At 41.7% G+C, this 11,603-nt stretch overlaps 2 non-coding genes across 2 annotated transcripts; both read left to right on the top strand.

The window, feature by feature from the left end:
• Positions 1–1,630: 1,630 nt before the first annotated feature.
• On the top strand, positions 1,631–1,737 carry LOC141603236 (small nucleolar RNA R71). Its single transcript, XR_012525127.1, has one exon. It is a non-coding gene; the product is annotated as a small nucleolar RNA R71 (small nucleolar RNA).
• A 5,082-nt stretch (positions 1,738–6,819) lies between these two features.
• On the top strand, positions 6,820–6,927 carry LOC141603250 (small nucleolar RNA R71). Its single transcript, XR_012525140.1, has one exon. It is a non-coding gene; the product is annotated as a small nucleolar RNA R71 (small nucleolar RNA).
• The last annotated feature ends 4,676 nt before the right edge of the window (positions 6,928–11,603 follow it).

Genomic DNA, 11,603 nt, shown 5'->3' on the forward strand with positions numbered 1-11,603 from the left:
TTCTAGAGTGAGCTCACCATGCTTCACATCAATCACCGCACCCGCGGTGTGTAGGAAAGGTCTTCCTAGGATGATTGGAATGTTGGAATCTTCCTCCATATCAACAATGACAAAGTCCACCGGGATGAAAAACTTCCCAATTCGCACGGGGACATCTTCCCATATCCCTAATGGTGTCTTCGTCGATCTATCGGCCATTTGGAGCGTGATATTGGTACATTTAAGCTCTCCCATCCCCAATCTTTTACTCACCGAGTACGGCATAACACTCACACTAGCCCCTAGATCACATAGGGCTTTGTTGATTGTGGTGTCGCCAATGGGACACCGTATTGAGAAGCTTCCCGGATCCTTGAGTTTTGGAGGTGAACTCCCTTGAAGTATTGCACTACTCACCTTGGTGAAGGCGATAGTCTCATGTTTCCGAATCGACTTCTTCTTTGTGAGGATGACTTTCATGTATTTTGCATAGGCCGGTACGTGATTGATTAATTCCGTGAAAGGAATCGAGACTTCCAAATTCTTGACAATTTCCATAAACTTTCCAAGTTGGTCATCAAATTTGGGCTTGGCTTGACGACTTGGAAAAGGAAGCCTAATCACAATGGGCTCCTTCTCCTTGACCTTGTCTTCATTTTTCTTTGAAACTTCTTCTTTTGATTGTTCTCCAACCTTGGAGTTTTGCACAACTTCTTCCTTACTAGCTTTCACAACTTCATCCTCAACTTGCTTCTTCGGTGCTTCATACCTTGTGCCACTTCTCAAGTGAATAGCACTAACCGTTTCATGTCTTGGGGGATTACTTTGAGGTGGTAATTGCCCCTTTTGTCTTTGTGAGCTCGAAGATGCTAGTTGAGTCAATTAGGTTTCCAACATCTTGGTGTGAGCTAGAATGTTGTTGATGGTGATTTCCTTTGCTTGACTATCCTTTTGCATTTGAGTGAAAAACTCTTGTTGATTCTTTTGCATTTCGAGGGCCGCTTTTTAAACATCCAAACCTTGGTCATATTGTTGATTGTATGGATTTTGATTTTGATAACCTTGGTTTTGGTTGTAAAAGGGTCTTTGGTTTTGATTTCTCATGGGTGGTGGGGTGTATGTTGTTTGAGGATTTTGAACATTTTGGCTTTTGTATAAAAGATTTAGATGGAACTTGGTATTCTCATTATAATAATTTGAATAAGGGGTACCACTTTTATAAGCTTGGAAAGCATTAACTTATTCGGTTGTTCCCCTACACTCACTTGGGTCATGACCCAAAGTTCCACAATTCTCACATATCCCACTTGGGATTGATGAAGATGCCGTCATGGCATTGACATGATGCTTTGGTGATTTTGAGACTTCTTCAAGTCTAGCCATTGCTTTTTCGAACTTCAAGTTGATAGTATCGATATGGGAGCTTAGTTGGGCACCTAATTGAGTAACGGCGTCCACTTCGTGCTTTCCTCCTCTAGTAGCCTTGCGAGGCCTACTATATTGTGAATTGTGGATTGCCGTCTCTTCAATTTTGCTCCAAGTTTGGTTGTCATCAACCTCGGTGAACATCCCATTCGATCCCATATTAAGGATATTTCTTGAGTCTTCATAAAGACCATTCCAAAACTGTTGAACCAAGAACCATTCGCTAAGTCCATGATGAGGACATGAGCGACAAATTCCTTTGAACCGTTCCGAAGCTTCATACAAAGATTCTTCATCCCTTTGCTTAAAACACGTAATTTGAGCTCTTAGCATGTTTGTCTTTTCCGGTGGGTAGAATTTTTTGTAGAAAGCTAGAGCCAACTTCTTCCAAGAGTCTATTCCGAGAGTAGCCTTATCAAGGCCTTTCAACCATTGTTTGGCGGTGCCAATTAGAGAAAATGGAAATAAGACCCATCGAATTTGGTCTTGAGTTACACCGGTTTGTGAGATCGCATCACAATAGTCACAAAAAGCCTCCATATGAGAATGAGGGTCTTCACTAGGCATCCCCCCAAATTGGCTTCTTTCGACTAATTGGATAAAGGCGGATTTGGCAATAAAATTTCCGGTTAGATGTTGTGGTGTAGGAGTACCATTGGATAGGTTATCCTCGGTTGGTACGGAATGTGATGAAAACTTAGGCATTGTGGGTTGATTTTGTGGTTGGTTTTCTGTTGGGTTCTCCCACCTTCTCTTGCAAAAGGGTTAATGAACTCAATAGTTGGTTGAATATATACAACCTCACTAATACCTCTCAAATTTCTCCTAGCAAATCTTCTATTGGTTGTCAAAGTTCTGTCAATTTCACGATCAAGAGGTACCAAGTCACCTTGTGACCTTCTAAACATGCAAAATATCAAACAACTTGCAAACAATTAGAACAAACCTTGAGGAGTTTTACTTCCCCAAGGCAAAGAAAGACACAACTAATAGCAATTAAAGAAATCTAAATCAAGCTAACACCGTCCCCGGCAACGGCGCCATTTTTTTGGTCGGATTCCGTTTCGTGTTCACAAATAGATGTGGTCGTTGGGTCACGATCGAATCAAAACACAATTTATAACTTCACAAAACAACTCTACAATTAGTAAAGAGGCAAGTAAAGGTCGGATCCCAAGGGACGGGAGTTGAGATGAGATTTCAATTGAAACTAGTGGTGTCTTAGGGGTGTCACAATTTGGTTTGATGTAGAAGGTCACTAAACTAAATAGCAATGAAAGTAAACAAGCAAGATGAATTAAAAGGGTTGTAAATAATTGATTAAAAGCACTAGGGTATCATTGGGTCATACGGGAATCATGGGAATTGATCATACAAACATGTTCTCAAATTATAAGCAAGCAATTATTGTTGTGATGGATTGAGTTGGGTTATATCTTACAATCCTAGGAAAGTTTGGGTCCCGGAGCCGAATCGATTAGATTGTACAACACCTACAAGTCGAATTAATCTTCCCTACTCAACAACATGCATGGTCTAATGAGACTCGAGTTGGTTTATGTCTTACAAGTCTCATTGAAAGGATAGGTGATGGGTAAAAAATGCAAGGATTCATAGGCTCGCATTTCATCAAACATAACATGAGCATGAGTCGAGATTCAATACAAGCAAGCAAATAAACTATGAAATCATATTAATTTAAGCATGAATCATCCCCCATGTTGGTTTCTCCTAATTACCCATTAACCCTAGCTAAGGAACTACTCACTCATCATCATATTGAACATGCTAGCAAGGTTGTCAATCATACTAACAAGGTGAAACATGATGAACAAATGAAAGTAATTAGCAATAATTAAAAAGGTATTAAGAGATTATACCTACTAATGATTCCAATAACAAAGCAAGAATAAAAGAAGTACTTGATGCTTGATTGAGAGGTTGTCAATCTCCCAATAATAACCCAAATAATCTTCAATTACCCAAAATAAAGGATGAACAAGAGAGAAATTAAGGAACTAAAACTTGTATTAAAACTTGATTAATTGTTGATTACAATATTAAAGAGAGATTTGATTGATATTAACTATCCTAAGAATTGCTAAGAAGAACATGCTCCTCTATTTAGACTAATGGGGTATTTATAGTGAAAATTAGGGAGGATGCATTAGGGTTAACTAAGGGCTAAACTAGTAATTACACTTTTTAGATTGAGCAAGGAGGAGCCGGTATTTTTCGAAGGAAGGGCTTCTTTCTTCGTAGCTTGGAGAAGACGAAATTGGCTGTGAAGGAATCCGTCCGGATTAAGGTCGGGACGGGCGGATTCTGGCGGTGGGATCCGAGCGGATTCGATTGAATCCGGGCGGATTCTTGTGGTGCAATCCGAGCGTCTTTGGAGGAAATCGCTCGGATTGTGCTGTGGGGAGACGGGCGGATTGGGGACAATCCGCTCGGATTGTAGTTCAGCACAATTCCTTCTTCTTTTCTTCCCTTTTCTTCATAAATTCCTTGGGGATTTCCTTGGGGACTCAAGGATCCTTTCTCAACATTGCTCATCTACTATCATATGTACAAAGGCCTTCTAATCTTGTCTCTCCTTGATGCTTGGTCATTGGATTCGATCAATTTAGCCTCGTTTTGCCACGAAAATGCAAGATTCTTACTCCTTTCCTACCAAGGGATCAAAATCTCAAAGAATATGCAAAACAAAGAACTAAAGATAATAAATGACCCAAATATGCACTAAAAATCATGGGAACGAGGCTAATTCGGGGACTAAATGTGCGCTAATTATGGTCACATCAACGGGCGACTTTCCTACCAGGACGGGCGTTTTTCTGAAGACGGGCGGATTCTTATGCAGGACGCCCGGATTTGTCAACAGTCCCAAAATTTCAAAAATTCAGCTCAGAAGGACGGGCGGATTCTGACCAATACGCCCGGGTTGCCTGAAGACGGGCGGGTTCTCTTCAAACCGCTTGGATTCTTCCCCATTTACCCGGATTCAGTTCCATCCGTGTACTTTGCATATCCCTTGTCATTTTTCATTCTTCAAAATCTCGTGTTCTTCATTGTGGGGGCACTACTAAGGCATGAGTAGCCTAGGCAATTGCTATCCCCACACTATGCTAAAGCACTACACATCAATTGAAATCATTAGTCCCTCCCTCACTTCTCTCAAACATGATAATTATCTTGATCAATGCATAAAAATACAAAAATGACAAAAATGCAATGTACGAATTGAAATGCGAGTTAGAGAGTTAGAAATATTTATAAATGATGGTTTAGGGAAGACTCCACCAAACTCTCATCCAAAGTAAGATGTCATGGGGGCATGTCCAAGGTGTTGTTGATGTTGCTCAACACCTTGAAGAAGTAATCAAAAGCTTGTTCATTATCATGATAAAGATCTTCAATAGACCTTTGCCCTTGTTGTCGGTCTTGATCGATAGCATTGCCAATATAGGGATTACAAAACCCTTCAAACTCGTCGTCCCAAAGACCACAAACTTCATCTACTTGATCACTAAAGATCTCTTGAGTTGATAGAGACAACTCTCCCAATTTCTTATCTTTGCCAATGAGGCCATCTTCTTCTTTGCTTGACTTTGATGAGCTTTGCAAGCTTTGCTCTTTGAATGGAGCATCTTCAATTTTCTTCTTCCATTGGAATTCCGACTTCTTCCTTTCATCCTTTCGGCTATAATAATCAACGACCATAAAACATGGTTCATGCAAACGGGGAGGTCTCATGGTCTTGTCAAGATTGAAAGTTATACTCTCATCTCCTACTTTTAGAGTGAGCTCTCCATGCTTCACATCAATCACCGCACCCGCGGTGTGTAAGAAAGGTCTTCCTAGAATGATTGGAATATTGGAGTCTTCTTCCATGTCAACAATGACAAAGTCCACCGGGATGAAAAATTTCCCAACTCTTACGGGAACATCTTCCCATATCCCTAATGGTGACTTCATCGATCTATCGGCCATTTGGAGTGTGATATTGGTGCACTTAAGCTCTCCGATCCCCAACCTTTTACTCACCGAGTACGGCATAACACTCACACTAGCCCCTAGATCACATAAGGCTTTGTTGATCGTGGTGTCGCCAATGGTACACGGTATTGAGAAGCTTCCCGGATCTTTGAGTTTTGGAGGTGAACTCCCTTTAAGTATTGCACTACTCACCTTAGTGAAGGCGATAGTTTCAAGCTTCCGGATCGACTTCTTCTTTGTGAGGATGTCTTTCATGTATTTTGCATAGGCCGGCATGTGATTGATTAATTCTGTGAAAGGAATTGAGACTTCCAAATTCTTCACAATTTCCATAAATTTTCCGAGTTGGTCATCAAATTTGGGCTTGGCTTGACGACTTGGAAAAGGAAGTCTAATCACAATGGGCTCCTTATCCTTGACCTTGTCTTCATTTTTCTTTTAAATTTCTTCTCCATCCTTGGAGTTTTGCACAATTTCTTTTTTGTCACTAGCTTCCACAACTTCATTCTCAACTTGCTTCTTCGGTGCTTCATACCTTGTGCCACTTCTCAAGTGAATGGCACTAACCGATTCATGTCTTGGGGGATTACTTTGAGGTGGTAATTGCCCCTTTTGTCTTTGTGAGCTTGAAGATGCTAGTTGAGTCAATTGGGTTTCCAACATTTTGGTGTGAGCTAGAATGTTGTTGATGGTGATTTCCTTCGCTTGACTATCTTTTTGCATTTGAGTGAAAAACTCTTGTTGATTCTTTTGCATTTGGACGACCGCTTTTTGAACATCCAAACCTTGGTCATTTTGTTGATTGTATGGAGTTTGATTTTGATAACCTTGGTTTTGGTTGTAAAAGGGTCTTTGATTTTGGTTTCTCATGGGAGGTGGGGTGTATGTTGATTGAGGGTTTTGAACATTTTGGCTTTTGTTTGAGAGATTTGGATGGAATTTGGTGTTTTCATTGTAATAGTTGGTGTGAGGGGTACCACTCTTGTATGCTTGGAAAGCATTCACTTGTTCATTTGTTCCCCTACACTCACTTTGGTCATGTCCCAAAGTTCCACAATTCTCACATATCCCACTTGGGATTGATGAAGATGCCGTCATGGCATTAACATGATGCTTTGGTAATTTTGAGGTTTCTTAAAGCCTAGCCATTGCTTTTTCAAACTTCAAGTTAATGGTATCAATGTGAGAACTAAGTTGATTACCCAATTGAGTAATGGAGTCTACTTCATGCTTCCCTCCTCTAGTAGCCTTGCGAGGTCTACTATATTGTGAGTTATGGACCGCCATTTCCTCAATTTTGTTTCAAGTTTGATTATCATCAACTTCCGTGAACATTCCATTTGATCCCATGTTGAGAATGTTCCTTGAATCTTCATAAAGACTGTTCCAAAATTGTTGTACCAAGAACCATTTGCTATGTCCATGGTGAGGACATGAGCGACAAATTCCCTTGAATCGCTCCCAAGCTTCATACAAAGATTCTTCATCCCTTTGCTTAAAGCCCGTGATTTGAGCTCTTAGCATGTTAGTCTTTTTCGGTGAATATAACTTTTTGTAGAAAGCTAGAGCCAATTTCTTCCAAGAATCAATTCCGAGAGTAGCCTTATCAAGGCTCTTCAACCATTGTTTGGCGGTGCCAATTAGAGGCAAGTAAAGGTCGGATCCCAAGGGACAGGAATTGAGATGAGATTTCTATTGCAGCTAGTGGTGTCTTAGGGATGTCACAATTGGGGTTTGAATAGAAGGTCACTAAACTAAATAGCGATGAAAGTAACAAGCAAGATGAAATTAAAGGGTTGTAAACAATTGATAAAAAGCACTAGGGTGTCACGGGGTCATAGGGGATTCATGGTAATTGATCATACAAACGTGTTCTCAAATTATAAACAAGCAATTATTGTTGTGATGGATTGAGTTGGTTTATATCTTACAATCCTAGAAAAGTGTGGGTACCGGAGCCGAATCGGTTAGATTGTGCAACACTTACAAGTCGACTTAGTCTTTCCTACTCAACAACATGCATGGTCTAATGAGACTCGAGTTGGTTTATGTCTTACAAGTCTCGTTTAAAAGAGAGGTGATGGGTAAAAAATGCAAGGATTCATAGGCTCGCATTTCATCAAACATAACATGTGCAGGAGTCGAGATTCACAACAAGCAAGCAAATAAACCATGAAAACATATTAGATTAAGCATGAATCATCCCCCATGTTGGTTACCCCTAATTACCCATTAACCCTAGCTAGGTGACTACTCACTCATTATCATGTTGAACATGTTAGCAAGGTTGTCAATCATACCAACAAAGTGAAACATGATGAATAAATGAAAGTAATTAACAATAATTAAAAAGGGATTAAGAGAATTATACCTACTAATGATTCCAATAATAAAGCAAAGAATAAAAGAAGTACTTGATGCTTGATTGAGAGGTTGTCAATTTCCCAATAATAACCCAAATAATCTTCAATTACCCAAAATAAAGGATAAACAAGAGAGAGATTAAGGAAATAAAACTTGTATTAAAACTTGATTAATTGTTGATTACAAGATTAAAGAGAGATTTAATTAATATTAACTACACTAAAGATTGCTAAGAAGAACATGCTCTTCTAATTAGACTAATGGGGTATTTATAGTGGAAATTAGGTGACTCCGCTGGCGAGCACCTAGACCAAAACACAATTTATTGCTAAGAAGAACATACCTTCCCCAACGGAGTCGCCAATCTGTGGACATGAGCCACGTCCCGGTCTGTGGATTTGGGGCCACGTACAAGTCCGCGGTCGCGGGCCACCTGCGTATGCCCAGCCGATCTGTGGACAATGGCAGCGGTCTTTTGAAAGCCACACTCGGCGGCGTAAAAATGCCTTCGACCGGATCGTTTTAGATCGGTCGGTTTCGTCTCGGTAAGGGTCTCGAAATGATTAGAGATGTTCGGAGTCGCCACCAAGCATTTGTGGGATGCTTGGAACTCGTTCGAATTCCACTTTATACCTCGGTCAAATCAAAGCACAAAGCAGCGTTTGACATAGGTACTAAAGATAAGGAAATCGTCCCTCTTTAGCATCCTATCTCTAGAATGACTCTCGTACGCCCTGGATAAGGTCGTCCACTATCCAAAGTTTCTGAGTAAGAGGTGAAGGTACGTATTGGGAAGCCCTTTAATCAGACACCCAATCCCGCCCGCGTTTAGCGGCCTCTACTGATCGATCTTGGTTGGTTGAATGCAAAAGTTGATAAAACGGTTTAAATGCATCGATGCGCATCCAATGATTTAAACATAACATGTGAGAGCTTTCTAAGTGGGTTGATTTAATCCAAGTATCAAGTATAAGATGTCGAGTTGGATTAATGATTGATTTGCATGCAAGACGGAAATTAAACATCCATTTACCGTATTAGGTTTAGCGTGCATAACATGATCCATTTGTCTTAGTAAGGCATTTGCAAAATATGGTTTTGGATAACCAAGTAGTCGTATGATCCGTCCTATATCCGGGTTAACCGGAGTCAGGATCGTCCTAGACTAATACTGGAAGGGAACAGGCCCTGTACCAGCAGCTATAAGAGGCGCGAGCTAGCCGGCGGTGTAAGGGGCCTCCCTCTGGTTTTGAAAATGAGAAATGGGGAGCCTGTTTAGGCGCGGGTTAGCCAACGGTTGTATGCCGTGTTCTGACTATTTAGAAAACATTATAAAACGTATTGAAAATGGGTATTTGAACCCGGTTTGATTTGTAGGGGTCGTTTTAGACCGCATTTGTTGATTTGAAGAACTAGACTCGAATAATCATCATTGTTTTGATAATATTCGGTGTCGGGTTTGATTTGACAAAACTTGACATGAATAGTTTTGAGAAATGGTTATGGACTAATTGTTTTAAGTCCATTTTGAATGTGATTAGTCGATACTCATCATCGTGCCCAGGTTAAAATCCGGCATGGTATGTAGAACCAAGGATGATTTTGTGTTGGTGACTAATATACTTGTTTGAAAATGTAAGGAAATGAAATAAAAGGCTTTAAAATACCTTTTAAATATCATTAACCAAATATTATCATCGAAACATGGATTTAACCGTCATGGTATGAAGAACCAAGGGTGAAAATGCTTTATGGTTAAAACATGTGCAATGAAACAAAAAGGTTTCGAAAATACTTGAAATGGTAAAAACCGATTACGAATTGGAAAAATGGATTAAGGGAAATGACGAGAACAAAGATGGTTGATCTCTGGCCTGAGTACCCCATTTAGGCGCGAGCCTGTTGGCGACCTAAGGGGCTTCTGCCTCAGAACAAAAATAAGTTTTGGCTCGTTTATTCCATGTTTTGGTTCATGTTATGCAAGTTTTAGCATGTTAAAGTCATGAAACAAATGAAAACATAATAAAAGAGGATTTTTACACCCTCATACTTACATGTTTGGTTATGGCGAGTGACCGACGTAAGTGTAGCAACTCGTTTGATCGGAAAAAACTCGGTTTAAAACCGTTTTGGTAAGTAAAAGAGTGTTTTAGAAGTTCAGTGATGGTGTAGTGGTCGAATTGGTCGGTCAAGTGGTTTAATGCACGATGACGGTACCAAACCATGTGTAAGGCTCGTGTTTACGATCGCTAGGTCGTAAACACGCGTCGGATTGTGACTTAAGAAGTCGAGTCGAGAATTTTAAGGGAGAAAAGAGGGGGCGGACACTCGCGTAAGTCTCAAATGGGTGGCATTTGAGGGGTATTTATAGGAGAATGATTGGATGTGTGAGTTTTGAGCGACGTGGCCACCTGGGCTGCTCAAAGAGGCGCAAGCCAAGTTGCGGGTCTTCGTGCTGTGTTGTCACTTTCACAACAAACGCAATCATGATTTTTTCTATCCTAGGTTTTGTAGTCACATGTTTTGTACTTGACCATTCATGAATCCGGGAAAACTTAAGGTAGAAGGTTTGAAATGTTTTGGTTTTTGTGTTTGACTCGTTGTTGGAGTCGGGATTTGAATTTTTGAGTCGGTTTTTGGTCCGGTGTCGGTTTTTACTCAAGTTAGTGTCATTGCGACCCCACCGCCGTGCATTAAACACTCCAGGTAATTTTGAAATGTTTTGAAATGTCTTGTTTTCGAAATCGTTTTAAGTTTTCCGACGTAAAGTTGTACACAAACTGTCGATCAAACGTTGCTATCCCAAAACATGTTGTAGTCCGATAATCATTGGGTGTTTGTTGGAGTCTCAGCAGATACTAGGTATCTAAAGAGCCCCCACTTTGACTGAGGCTTGGACAGGGCGAAAGTCAAAGTAGAGTCCCCAGGTCAATCGAAGATTACAACCTGAAGACCCAAGCGACGTCGAGGCGGCTCGAAAAGATTCGGGCCAAGGACCTGCCGTCGGGAAGGGTGACGCCAAGGCGACTCGAGGGTACGAGTCAAGGACCTGTCGTCGGGAACAGTTTAGAGTTTGTCGACTGTCTGCGGGTCGTTTAAAGTCCGTTAGACTAGGTACAAAGGCTCGCCAACCATAAGAAGGAGTCATACCTGAGGCATCTTCGGATATGTCCTTGCGCGTTTGCGGATAAAGGGTCGCCAGCTGTGGTGCGTATGTGAGGAGGGCTCGCCAGCCGCGATGCGTTGTAAGGCTCGCCAGCCGCGATGCGTTGTAAGGCTCGCCAGCCGCGACAAGGAAATGTACCCGAGGCATCTTCGGGATGTATCCTTGAAAGGTTGCGGATAAAGGATCGCCAGCCATGGTGCGTATGTGAGGAGGGCTCGCCAGCTGCGATGCGTTGTAAGGCTCGCCAGCCGCTATAAGGAAATGTACCCGAGGCATCTTCAGGATGTATCCTCGAAAGGTTACGGATAAAGGCTCGCCAGCCATGGTGCGTATGTGAGGAGGGCTCGCCAGCCGCGATGCGTTGTAACGCTCGCCAGCCGCGACAAGGAAATGTACCCGAGGCATCTTCGGTATGTATCCTCGAAAGGTTGCGGAAAAAGGCTCACCAGCCATGGTGCATATGTGAGGAGGGCTCGCCAGTCGCGATGCGTTGTAAGGCTCGCCAGCCGAGACAATGAAATTTACCCGAGGCATCTTCGGGATGTATCCTCGAAAGGTTGCGGATAAAGGCTCGCCAGCCATGGTGCGTATGTGAGGAGGGCTCGCCAGCTGCGATGCGTTGTAAGGCTCGCCAGCCGCGACAAGGAAATGTACCCGAGGCATCTTCGGG

This window comes from Silene latifolia, chromosome 9 (assembly GCF_048544455.1).
Source record: "Silene latifolia isolate original U9 population chromosome 9, ASM4854445v1, whole genome shotgun sequence".
In the NCBI taxonomy this organism is placed as follows: Eukaryota; Viridiplantae; Streptophyta; class Magnoliopsida; order Caryophyllales; family Caryophyllaceae; genus Silene; species Silene latifolia.